General features: G+C 48.1%; 2 long non-coding RNA genes across 2 annotated transcripts in view; one reads left to right on the top strand and one right to left on the bottom strand.

Annotated features, from left to right (window-relative positions):
* LOC135921926 (uncharacterized) overlaps nt 1-9067 on the bottom strand; it is a 124787-nt gene extending 115720 nt beyond the window's left edge. The window contains exon 1 of the long non-coding RNA XR_010570677.2: nt 8886-9067. This is a non-coding gene — a long non-coding RNA (uncharacterized lncRNA). The remainder of the gene's footprint in view (nt 1-8885) is intronic.
* LOC135920952 (uncharacterized) overlaps nt 1-13114 on the top strand; it is a 552461-nt gene that overhangs the window by 443045 nt on the left and 96302 nt on the right. The window contains exon 4 of the long non-coding RNA XR_010570372.1: nt 6022-6220. This is a non-coding gene — a long non-coding RNA (uncharacterized lncRNA). The remainder of the gene's footprint in view (nt 1-6021; nt 6221-13114) is intronic.

Genomic DNA, 13114 nt, shown 5'->3' with positions numbered 1-13114 from the left:
AAAAAAAGAAAACTCGCACTCGATTCCGCACTTAATAGCGATATTTTAATAATATTCGCATTCAGTTAAATATTTCCACTATTCGCGTACAATCTCGATGCACAGCAAAAAAAAGCCTTCTCCTCCTTTTCTTTGTAGACACGTGCGGGGGAGAGTGCCCAAATCGAACCACTCCCCTGACGCCTTGAACGCGTCCCTCTGCCTGCCTATTAATGCAAGTTCTGTAAGGCCGCACACGTCAGCGAACTCACTGCAATTTCCTTCTTTCCTTCCCTCCTCTCTCTCCCTGTTATCTTTGATTTCCCCCTTTCCCATTCCCCCGGTGTAGGGTAGCCAACCGGACGTGATTCTGGTCAACCTCCCTGCCTTCTTCTTATCTCTTTCCCTTCCTCCTCCTCCCTCCATCTGCCTGCCTGCCTATCCACGCACTGTTATAGAGCGCCAATGTCGCCACTGTTTGTCGGCCTAGCGTCAAATCGCCAGACGCCGTTGCGGAAAGGCCCTCCATCGCACGCCAGCGCAAAGGCGCCGTCACTTCCCCCTGCGTGCAGAAAAAGGTCGCGTGGGTCGCAATCTGGATTAGACATCGCCGTGTACCCCGCGCCGCCCGTCATCACCACGCCTTCTCATCTCTTCGTACTTTTCTCGCGCTCCATCAAGCCCACAGGCGCAGGAGAGAGAGAGAGAGAGGGTAGGAGAGAAGAGCGGGAGGTGGGGAGGGGGAGCGCGATCGACAGGCGTAAGCGGCGTCTTACCCCTGCACACATCTCACCACCAGCCGCGCGTGCAAGCAAGCACAAAGGGAACAGGCGCACGCAAAAAAAAAAAGGACTTTCTGCGACAACACGTATGTCACGCCACACGTTGCGCCGACGTTCCGTCTATCGTACGATACCTGGCCGAAGGAGCCGCCGCAGTTCGCCGTTAGTTCCGTGCACCGTGTCGGCACCGAACGCCTGTTCGCGATTCCGCTTCGCGAAGAGTGCTTGACCGCGGAGAAGGTGGTCGAGCTCGCTAGGAAACCCGCTGTGCCGTCAGACAAGTCGAGCTCAGTGGCACCCCCCCACTGTACAACGTTTCCAAGGCGATGCTCGTAATTTCCCCCAGTCTCGTATACGTAAAAACGTGGTGCTATTCTGTTGCGTTTTCCAGGGCTACAATTCAGCGTGCATTATTATCTCCAGCTACACGATGCAGTGCCTATTTAGCCCGTCCACCCTACGGACATCGTAACTGTTGCAACAATGCGCTCAATAGATAAGAACGTACGTTGAAAACAAGGGAAAAAAATTATATGCACCCTCACAGACCTTCCGAGCAGGAGCATACAACGGTGTAGTTCACTGAGTTAATTAAGCGTGAAGCAAGGAATTTTGCATGTGGCCCCTGCAACACCCGAAAACGCGATCTTTCCCTCCTCCCCCGCTAATTGCACCGCCACAATATACGCCAGTTGGGGAACGAATTCAAGCGCTTTGCGGGTAAATGCAACAGACACTGCAGGTAAGCACGCGCGTAACGGTGTCACCGGGGTTGTACGGCTGCGACCCGCTGCGTATTGTACGACGGCGCAAAAGGACAAAGAAGCCGCCATTCCGAGCCCCAAGCCTCGGAGGCGCACTGCATCGAACTACACCGTCAGCCAGGGCGTGAAGGGGTTCAAGTAGCAACGAAGAAACGCACGGACTACAAAGCGAGGAGGTCACCCAGGAAGCGGATGTAGAGGGTGCCGATTTGCGCCGAGCTTTCGCGCCGCCAAACGACCCGGCGTCACGCCACGAAGGTGACGTGAACGTGTGTAGCGCAAACCCAAGGCCGCCGCTATCCCGTCTCGGTACCTCTACGGACGACGGCGGGATATGCTGAAAGGTTGCAGAGAAGCGCGAGGCGGGCGCGATTTCTTCGGAATGTCCGCGACCTTGCCTCGTCGGGACATTTTTCATGCGGCTGTCTCTCCCCAGGACGCTCGGCGAATACGAAGGAGCGACGCTTGCTGTTTTGATCGTTCCTTCCTAGAGCGATAGCGTTGGCTCCCGGCGTCCTGCCGGAAGGGATTTGCTCCCCTTGGCGACTGCAGGATCGGCAGGGAGACGTGCAGCGCTTGTTCCGTGTGGGAAAATTCTTCTCTCTCGCGTGACGGACGCGGACTAGCACTGCATTGCAGGTGTTAAGAAGAGGCTGGTGGAAGAAGGAAAAGGGAAGGGTGGAAAGAGGAAGGAAGGTGGCGTGACGACACTCCACCTTTCACTCGTTAATGCTAGCTCATCTCGAAGGCACCCGCAAAGGTTCCTTTCAAGATGAAGGAGTCGCAGTACCTCGGCGACTTGGGCTGTAGTGGTCGTGAAGCTTCAAAATGCCGTATGCTTCTTCGAAGTTACGTTAACGGGTGCCACGTGTAAGCAAGAGGCCGTGAGACATTGTGAGATATTACTAGAGCCAATATTTTTATCGTTATTTTTATTTTTTATCTCTTTGTGTTTATTTGTGTGTGTGGGGGGGGGAATTAAACTTGGTGCAAGACATGAGAACGCATGCATCTTCGAAGTCTGTTTGAATGACAAGGTATTTCCTATATATATATATATATATATATATATATATATATATATATATATATATATATATATATATTACGGTGAGCGTGTGAGAAGACTAGCAGTCGTAAGAGCACTCAGGTTTACTTAACGTACACCTAAAGCACAGCACACGAGTGTTCTTGCTTTCCGCCTCCACTACGATTGAAAATCGAACTCATGACTTTCGTGCTTAGTAGCAAAACGCGATAGATAATCGCCTACCACGGCGTTCGGTAAGCTAGGGACCACCCTTCTAGAACAAAATGCTACGCTTTGCACTCCCGGTAGGACTTTGATCAGCCTCTGCAAAGGAATCTCAGCGCGCGCAACTTGCACTTTTCTCGAAGTTCCGGAATGCAAGTTCTATGCAGGCGGGATAAGTGTACCGAAAGGAGACGTGCCTTTGATGAATCGCTTTAACGGACGTATCCCAAGCATGTGGCAACGCAGTCGGCAATAAATTTCCTCAAAGCCATCCACAAAATCAGGGTGTGGAGTTTATTCTGTTTGTCGATGCTAAAGTTCGAACAGTTACTCCTAAAGGATCGCTTGTTCGCAGTGCCACGTTACTACAGCCTCTCGCCCTTCCTCCCTCTTCGACCCTTCCCACCACTTGGCTTCATATGCTGAAGCGTGTAAGCGACGGACAGCGCTCGCGCCTGTACTCGGAATATTTTTAGCGGCCTTTCACGGCTCGGCGCTATGCAAATGAGACAACTCGCTTCCAGGGCTTCGGAAGCGGCTAGAGAGCGCGCATATTCATATAGGACCCGGGAATTTTGCATACGGCCGAGACTCTTCCCCCGGGCGGCAATCACCGTCAACCGCGGGGTTTGCCCCGCCGATGCCTTACCTGGGCCGCGCACGCGCTCTTGTGCAGGCGATTCACTCTTGGAAGGAACTATGCATGCGTCGTGAGGCTGAATTTCCACCATTTATGAGAGGCGACGAGGGTGGACAGTGGCGAAGGGCGGTGGCAGATCCTTCCCTATCGGGGAATGGTAAAGCGACGGCGCTCGCAGTACTTAGCGAGCGTGGGTCGGAGTGACTTCCTATTAGCCCCGAGAACGAACTACAGGGGCGCTGCGAGCGCCGCTCGCATGACGTCAGGGCAAGGACTCGCGCCTGTCGTGTCCGGGCGCTTTCTGCGGTGTTTTAGTTTGCTCGCCCTCGTTCTCGCTGCCTGTATACTTATGGCGGTCGTCTCAAATATATTTTTACGACGTCTTCATTTGTGAAAATTTATTCAAAGAACTTATTTCTTAGACGACAATGCAGCTCTCGAAGGCAACGCTACAGTACCAGCCGAAGGAGCGCAGACCCGCCCATTGCAGGTTTTTCAATCGACAACCGCAAAAATATAAAAAATAAGAATCCAGTTATGTCACAGTCACTGGCTATATATGACTTCTACAACAGTTACAATCCGCTAAAACTGGTTTGCTCACGACGAGTAATTTATGGTGTAATATCAAATTTTTGCATTGCTTCACAGAAACGCTCGGCAGTAACACGAGGACTTAACTGATAATGCAGTTAGGTTCTACAAGCACAACTTGCTTATTTGACTGCTTCTTAAAATTAGGCGGTTCTTCACGTGTTTCTTTTAAACGGCGGTAATTTGAAGTAAAGCTAACCTAGGCTTATACGTATATTTACAGAATACAAATTGGAATGCACCAATATATATTCCTTTCTCTGTGCTACACGTTCAACTCACTTGAGAAAATTACTGGTGCTTGTTGCTTGAGGAATATAGATGACGAATTTGTTTGGGGAACTGACACAGGCTACTCGGCTAAATTTTTTAGTGAAATATGCCTGTTGGACCGCATGCTGCAGCCAGAAAGAAGTCGAAGCGTCAATCACTAGTAGTATGGGACATATTGAAGATATAATTCCTCTGTGGTCAAAAATCAAGTGAATATATATGTAAGTCTTGTGGTGTTTTCTTTATGAATGTTTGCGATTGGGTTGAAGCAAACTTTATTTTGCCTGCAGTTGGGCGAGGTTCTCTTTTATGTACCGACGAAGCGAATAGTTCTCCGTTTGCATAGCGCTGGATCGAGACATGGTGAGGCAGAAAGTGCTTGAATTTTCCTTTTCTAGGCAATCTAATCTGCGCTGTAGTAGCTGGAGAATATTTTAGCTATTCCAATTGGAGCTGTAAAAAATGTTTTATGGTTTCAATTCGAAATTGTAGTGAACTGATGGGTTTCACGAACAAAGCGTGCTTCGCCATACCGACAGTCGGTTGCTACCGTTGCGTGCTATCATTGCGTGATGGGTGTGCCATATTGTCGATAAAAGCTACTGAGGGCCACTATGAAACATTTCATCGCTTGCAATTGATTGGCTCTCGATCTTAACAACGAAACTTTTCTCTCACGTGATTGCTACTATGGTATTTGTTAGCAGCCGTCGTGTTAGCAGCCATGAGCGATTCGTTTTTTGGAGGCCTGTTGCAGAGAGGGGTGAAACTACCAGCAGACTTCTTCATAAAAAATGGGCGCCTAGCTCTTTCTTTTACGCATTAATAAATGACCATATTTGGCAAGAACAACTCACCAGAGTAATAAGAATCATGATGACAGCTTCGCTGGGCAATGTCTTTCTAAAACAGATAACATGCTGACGCCAATTACCAAGATTTTTCTTTCATGTAAAATGTAATGTCTCTCATAGCTAAATTCTAAGGGAATGTTAAGTGTTTAGCCAAGCATCGTACACCACTTCGCGTATTGAATTTGCAGGCATTCTTTTTACGCAATATTTATGGACAGGCACGGCGCATATATGCATTGTAAAACCAGTAGCCCCGTTCAACGCTACATAGCTTGCGATATCCAAGCCCCAAATTTTATTGATTCACGTGCTTCAGGAGAAAGAACTGTGGTTCACGCATGGCAGCAGAAAGAAGCCGAAATACCCTTCAATAAGTGCGGCTCGAACCACCCATAACCCAAGCATGCACGAAGGAAACGCGCGCGCGCGGCCGCCGAGCGAGACGGAGCGAGCGGCATCCTGGCCGTGACGTCACACGCGAGAGGGCGCCACTCCTAATTCTCGCCGCTAATAGGAATGAACGAGATGGCTCAAATGAGAAACCGACGACACGGACACCACGCGTCACCACGCATTCTCAAAGGGGCAACAGAAAGTACCAACAGAGGTTACTGTTCAATATGTCCGGAGAGGAAAAACGCTGATTTGTTTTCCGCGCGTCATTTTAAACCGCAAGTGAATGACTTAGCGACAGTCTATTTATTTATTTATTTATTTATTTATTTATTTATTTATTTATTTATTTATTTATTTCCTACGTCGCAATGCGGCCATATAGGCCTGCTATGGAAGGCTTGTTAAAACAGGCCCGGCAGACGCGCAGGTACAGTGTGGTCCACTGTTGAAGAGAGCACTCTAACACGTAACTCTCACTTTGCAGCCACTCCATGCTGCGACTGGAAACTTGGCTGTTCAGGAAGAGCCCAATGTAAGCGACGCAGCGTGACTCTGTATGGCCCAGTCTCTTATAAAGTAAACGAATATAAGAAAAGCACACCCGGCAGTGTCGGCGAATAAAACGGAAGCAAGCTATCGGGGAGAGGCTGGACTGGCTGAGCTTGATGTCTTCCTCCTGTCCGGTGAGAGCGCCCCACAACTCGGGCCAGCGAATACCGTGCAGTACACGAAAGGCGCAGACAATCGCGACAAGTTATTGGGCTGTTCGAAAAACTTTAGCCAGCGCGCTCGCTCCGTCAAAACCGTACACCGCGTATACGAAACACATCCAAAGCTCCGACAATGGAGATTTGGACGAAGATGACCAGTAAGTCATTCTTACTTCCCAGCACATTCATTTTTTAAATCAGGAATGACGCGGAACGACAAATTTTAGTGCAGACCCTGAGTATACGTGGACGTGTTCTGTATTACTCACGCTAGCAATTCGGGACAATCTCGATCAATCGGGAAGCACCACCCATGTGTTGCGCGCTACGGAAGCACTTCCAAGCTAGGTCTATAGGCGTTAACACAATTTCGTGAATAGTTTCAGTGCGACGTGCGAGTCGGTGGGAGTACGTGCTGTTTGCATGTTAGTGTAATGACTGCGCCCACCATAATTATCACTCAGCAGCTGGGGTAGAATGACATAGGCCATCGTGCCTCACCTAAGACTGCATCTCCCTTGGTGCCGTGAACGAATTTGGCAACGCCTGCACAGAATTTCATCAAGTGGGGCGCGCACAGAGTGGAACACAATGAGGGCGAACGTGTGGGTTCGTGAGGCTTGATTCGAAATTCTGCACTGGGAGCGGGGAGGCAGTGGTTGCTCCATTGCGTAGTTGTAGACGGCTCGCGCAGGCTGCGTCAAGAGTGAGGGCTTCTTGTTTATTTATCTTTTTCTTTCGCATATTCTTCTTATGAAGCAAGAAGACGCACCAATGAATAGAAGGGGGACAGGGACAGACAGGGCGTTCGCTGTTCTCGATCTTACTGTCCTCGTTTACTACAAAAGAGACGAGACTCCCCACACTTGGTGTAACTAGCTTGCCGGACTCTTCGTTGCGTTTTATCGTTGACTCAGAAAACAACGCAGGGCTGCTGCAGTTACTGAAGACTATCTATCTATCTATCTATCTATCTATCTATCTATCTATCTATCTATCTATCTATCTATCTATCTATCTATCTATCTATCTATCTATCTATCTATCTATCTATCTATCTATCTATCTATCTATCTATCTATCTATCTATCTATCTATCTATCTATCTATCTATCTATCTATCTATCTATCTATCTATCTATCTATCTATCTATCTATCTATCTATCTATCTATCTATCTATCTATCTATCTATCCTTTTCCTTTCTTTCTTTCTTTCTTTCTAATACCTATAGGTACCTACAGCTGTCTGTCTGAGCATCTTTATCAACATCATCATCATCATACTATTTCTTTATGTCCACTGTCGGACGAAGGCTTCTCCCAGTCTCCTTTAAGAGGAAGCTTTAGCTCTGGCCCAACTCCGACGCGGCTATTCAAATACATGTAAAACGCAAAAACGTTTTTTGAGATAACCTCGGGACCGATTTTAATGAAATTTGTTGCATTTGACTGAGAAAGCTAAGTTCTAGTGACTGTTGGAAGCGGAATTTCAATTTAGGGCTTGAATTTTGTTAAGAATATTTGCAAATATTCGACCGTTTGAAAAAAATAGAAGCACGAAGTTTACAAATTCACAGCTCTGCATCAAGAACAGATGTCACGGTTCTGTAAACGGCATCCATTAGATCACTGAAAGCGTACAAATTAGATGTGTCATTTTACATATTACGTGAATTCGTTACGTTAGTCACAAGGGTTCTGGAAAAGCTTTATTTCCATATCACTAAATTTTTTATATTCATATGTAACATATCAATTCCGTCCCCTTCAGATATACTATTAGATGCAATTCACAGAATTGTATAATCATTTTTCGATGTTGAGTTACAGAGTTGTAAACTTGATGGTTTCGTTTTTTGAAAATTTTCGATTTTTGCCATTTTTAATAAAATTGACGACCGAAAATTCGAAACCAACAGTCACTAAATTTGAAGTTTTTCTTTTAAATGCAACAAACCACCTCAAATTTGGTGCTGTTGTTGTCACGAAAAACGAATTCTCCTTTTATATGTATTTAGATAGGAGCACCCGAGCTAAAGCTTCCTCTTAAGTCGCATCTTTTTATGTATCTTTGTACTTTCCCCTCGATGCCGTCTTTACACAGACAACGAAGCGGTCGTTGCGAGATTGTAAACGTTACTATGAAAGCACATTACAATATAACCGAGAACAAGTAACAGACCTGCGATAAGCGAAGAGCTCTGAGCGCTCCCCGACCGAGACCGCTATAACTTCAAATAAATTAAATTTTGGTGTTTTACGTGCCGAAGCCACGACATGATTATGAGGCACGTCGTAGTGGGAGACCAGGGATTAATTTTGACCCCCTGGGGTTCTTTAACTCGCACCTAAGTACACGAGCGTTTCTTTTTTTTTTTTTCGCGTTCAAACCCCATCTAAATGCTGCCACTGTGGGCGGGATCGAATCCGCCACGTCGAGCAACGTCGTAGCCAGCGCGATAGCGCGGCGAGTGCCCCAGCCTTCGCTGTTGACTCCTGCAACATTGTTTGTCGCACTTTTCACGCTTCATCGACGCTGTAGCGTGCATTGCACGGGTATAGCGTTACGCACAACAGCTCGCATGCGTTTCTTCCCCTACACACAAAAGCTTAAAAGCGAAAATAGCAATACATACGGGGCTGCGCGAAGTGGCACAAACTTCGGGCGAAGCCACGAGAGGAAAGCAGACACCGGCGAGGGAGAAAGAGAAAGCTTTGTTTGGAGCCTCCTTCAAACAAATGCTTCAGGAGCAGGGGCGGGAGACGCAATAACACTGGAGGGGCTCCACAGGATCAACAGCTCCGCGGCAACGACGCCCACCGCGGTTCGGCTGTGTTATGGGCGATCGCCACTAGCTTTCACTTAGACGAGGGAGCGCATGCGTGGGTAGAAACAGATAGCTGGCGTGACGAAGTGCAACCGCTAGACATTGGCTTTGGTAAAGCGCTTTACCATTACCAGTTAAAAAAAGAAACGCCAGGCATAACGAGAACAGTAACGTGGAACTAATGCACAAAGTAACAACCATAGCGAAAAGAAAGTAGTACGTTCGGCTTAACCGAGAAATCAGCGCAATTCAGAGACTCGTCCGGCTCTGGATTGATTTATAGCAACACCCGGAAGCTATCACAGCGATGTTCACGAGAACAACTTCTTCGCGATGTGCAGAACGTCGTCTTCGTCCGCTACAGCATTGTGCCTGCTGAAGCTGCCCAAATAGATGCCCCCGCGCCGCCACTCTCGTAGTTTGCCTGGCGCGCAAAACCCAGCTCAAATTTTCAAGCTCCAAAGCTGAACGGCCCAGTGTTAGGCGCCGTGATGTGATACGAACTCGGCCACCAACAGTTGGTGTGGCGGGCAAAGTTTTGCTCTCCCCGTCATACATTGTACGGCGAATGCGAAGCTAGGGACCACATTATGTCTCTAAGCCGTTGTCGCACAGTAAACCTCATCGCATAGTAAACAGAGAGAGAGAGAGAGTGTTGTGGGGAAATGTGAGCACAAATGGCAGCCTATAGCATCCAGCTCATTCGACATATCCGGGTGGAGCCGTCGTTAAAAGACATCTCGCAGCGCATCGCTTGCGAAGAAAGGTTAGGAAACTGGATCAGCGTCCACAAACGGAAAGAAGCCTTTTAGAATCGAAAAAGCTCGGACGTTGTGCGTAACGAAATGGTAAAAGGCCGAGTTCACGCAGGCGTCTAGTAAGCGTATACTGACCTGCTATCAAACGAAGCCCCCACCGTGAAAGTTACAATATAAGCGAAAGAAACGAAAAAAGAAGCCTAAAACGCTATACGAAATGCTCAAAACGCATGGTCGACATACAGCAGGCGCCACTGCGTGTAGGCCACATACTTCCCGCCTTCCAGTACACGCCTGCCGCGGCTGGGCGATATCGAGACACGTGAGACTCTCCGCGTTCCCTGCTCTCATGGAAGCTGTATAGGGGCAGACAGGTGAGCGTTTCCAGGCGCTACCTTTCACGCGAGATGCGTTCCAGGCGCAGCGCGCGATTACGAATGCGCTTTCCTTAGTGTAAATCCCGCAACCTTATTCTTTCGTCCTGAAAAAGCGCGGATAAGACTTAAAAAAATAGAAAGCTCAAGCGAGCCATCAATATTTAAAAAGTACACGCGAAACCCAAGCAAGCTGTATGCAGATACTACGGAGCAACGTGAATAAGCGGGTTCAAGAGCAGCCGTTATCAAAGTCCTTAAGGAATGCGCGCACAGGAACAAAAGCTCGCTTTGTTCGCTTTCAGCTCACGCGTCGAAGCCGCGAGGGGTAACTCCGTGCCTCCCCAAACAAGATTCCGCGCGTCGTCACGTGACGGAAGCTGCGAAAACTGCAGCCGACGTCCGATCGAATTGCTGGTGCAGCATCAAGAACGACTAGGCGTAGCTGCAAGCCCGCGCAAAAAAAAAAACAAACATTGCTAAATGAAAATAAATAATGGGTGCTTTACATGCCAAAACTAATAAAGATTAAGTTCTGAGTATTTACGTGCCAAAATTAACGCGGTTTGATCATCTGGCGCACCCTACAGTGGGACACTCCGCATTAACTTTGACCACATGTAAACTGCGGCCGCCGCGACGGGCATCGTACCCGCGACCTCGAGCTCACAAGCGCAACGCCATAGCCACTACGCTACCGCGGTGGGTCACGTCATAACCGCAATCTCATTACGGGGCATGCCCGGATGTGTGCCACTGGGGGGAATGTGTCTGTCTTTTAGCCGATTCCGCAGAATAGATTTTCCACTGTGACGAAAGAGATGCAGAATCCTTATATCTAGTTAGACGTGTGCCGTGCACTTCCCAATGCCCCAAACATCTCTGATCAACATTCTTCCCTCGAGAAGCAGCATTACATCGCCTGCACCTTCGTGACGAACACAGCTAACTGCTACACAGGCGACGACTGGCTGTGCTCGTGCCACCCGCTATAATCCCCCTATACCTTGCTAATTCTGACAAGCTTCTCGTCCTTCGAACTGTAGAAATGCGTCGAATTTGCGGCGTTCTTTCCTTCTTTCTCTCAATTCTTTATCCCTCTTTTTCAACTCTTTAGTGTCCCTCTTTTCCACCACCCCCGTGCCCGGTAGCAAAAAAGCAAACTCCCGCAGAAAAGTGGCGCTGGAACGCGGGACAAGATAGGAATGACTCTACACAGCACTTCGCCGTCTAACAACCATATACGTTCATTACCGTGCTGCGACTTGTACGCAGAGATAGAACAGCATTACCACAACCAAGAAAAAATCGACAAAGAAATGAAAGAAAAGGCAAACATTCTAGGAAGCTCACCTGGTTGGCCTCCGCGGCTTTCCACTCTCTCTCTCTGTCGGTCTCTCTCGCTCTCTCTCTCTCTCCTTCCGTACACCCCGCACTCTCCAGATAACGGTAAGCTTATACGTGAACGACTGCAGCTGAGGCCAACGTGGGACAGGCGTTTCTGTTGTTCGCATGAAGCCTCTTCTTTGTCAAGATGTACAAAATTTCACATAAGCGAGGCACGATGAACAAAGCGCTACAAGCTCACGACGCAGTTCACCACATAAGGTGCATCAAAACTTCACAAGAAGGTAAACTTCTCGAATAAAATGGCGATGGACAATTCAAGAACCTGCGGAAGTCTGAAACAAACGACACCGTACTTTTCTGATAGGAGAGAGAGAGTGAAGTTTGTGAAGAAAACGTAAAGTTAAAATGGACTGGCGTATGCGGCTGACAGCCTCAATTAAACGGAGGCGCATATTACCTCCAAGGCAACTAGAAAGGCGCTAAAGGAACCGAACTAATAAAATGGCATGTACTACGTCAACTTACGCCGTCATGCACTGGGGAAAAAGGAGAAAGAAAATCCCGACGAGAGAGTTCTCCCGGAATTGCTAAAAAGCAGCTTATGACCATAGGTCTACGAGTTAGAAGGCACAGAAACTGCGTTCCCTCCAGCAGTCACTAGACGAAAAAAAAAATGGGACAGAGTCAAAAGAAAATCAGATGCGTACGCATCTGTCACTACCACAAGCAAGGGACGAGGCAAACTTTCCACCCGTATATTCAAAGCCTCTGAGCACGTGTGTGCGTGTTCAAAGAACGCGCTTTCCAACGCTCAAGACGAGGCGCGAAAAGAAGATCTGCGACGCGGCTGGCGCATGACCTTATAAGCTGGAACGAGATCGTCCTATAGGGCAACAAACTACAAGGAATGAAAGGACAGACTGAAGGCCCAAATGATAGCTATTTCAAGAGCAACAAAGTCAAGGAAACAAGTCGAGAGCTCCCCACCGCACGCCCGAGGCGCGCGCGGGTTGGCAACAATGTCACGCTCCGCGGGAGCGTTGCAAGAGGCCTCGCCGTTTCGGCAAGATCCGTGGAAACTCGAGAGCTGGCTTGCGACGAGGAAAAAAGAAATACAAGACTGAAAAAGAAACTTAATTTCGAATTGCTGCTTCTCTTCCGTTTGTGTCTTGTATAGCCAAACCACCATGCCCAGCTGCGAGCATTGCAGGGAAGCAAAGGGTTCACAGAATGAAAGCAGGTAGGTGCTCATGAGAAGTTTCCATGAGTGAGCCGCTCCGTCCTGCTTACTGACAATGCTTCTATCTAGCGGCCTATCTGTCACCGCATCTACCTATCTGTCGTCGCATCTACCATCCATTCATCTGTCCATTCACCGCATCCATCGCATCCAGCTGTCTATCTCTGCGTGCATGGCTTCCTGCTTAATAAGTATTTTGACATAGTTACCTCTTTCCTTCTTTTATGAAAATGTTCCCCAAAGGCAGGGCAGCAAAACGGACGTGTGTCAGGTTCACCTCCTTACACTTGTTTACACACCTTACACCTCTCCCCT

This window comes from Dermacentor albipictus, chromosome 8 (genome assembly GCF_038994185.2).
Source record: "Dermacentor albipictus isolate Rhodes 1998 colony chromosome 8, USDA_Dalb.pri_finalv2, whole genome shotgun sequence".
Lineage (NCBI taxonomy): Eukaryota > Metazoa > Arthropoda > Arachnida > Ixodida > Ixodidae > Dermacentor > Dermacentor albipictus.
This window is presented reverse-complemented; position numbering and strand designations above follow the sequence as displayed.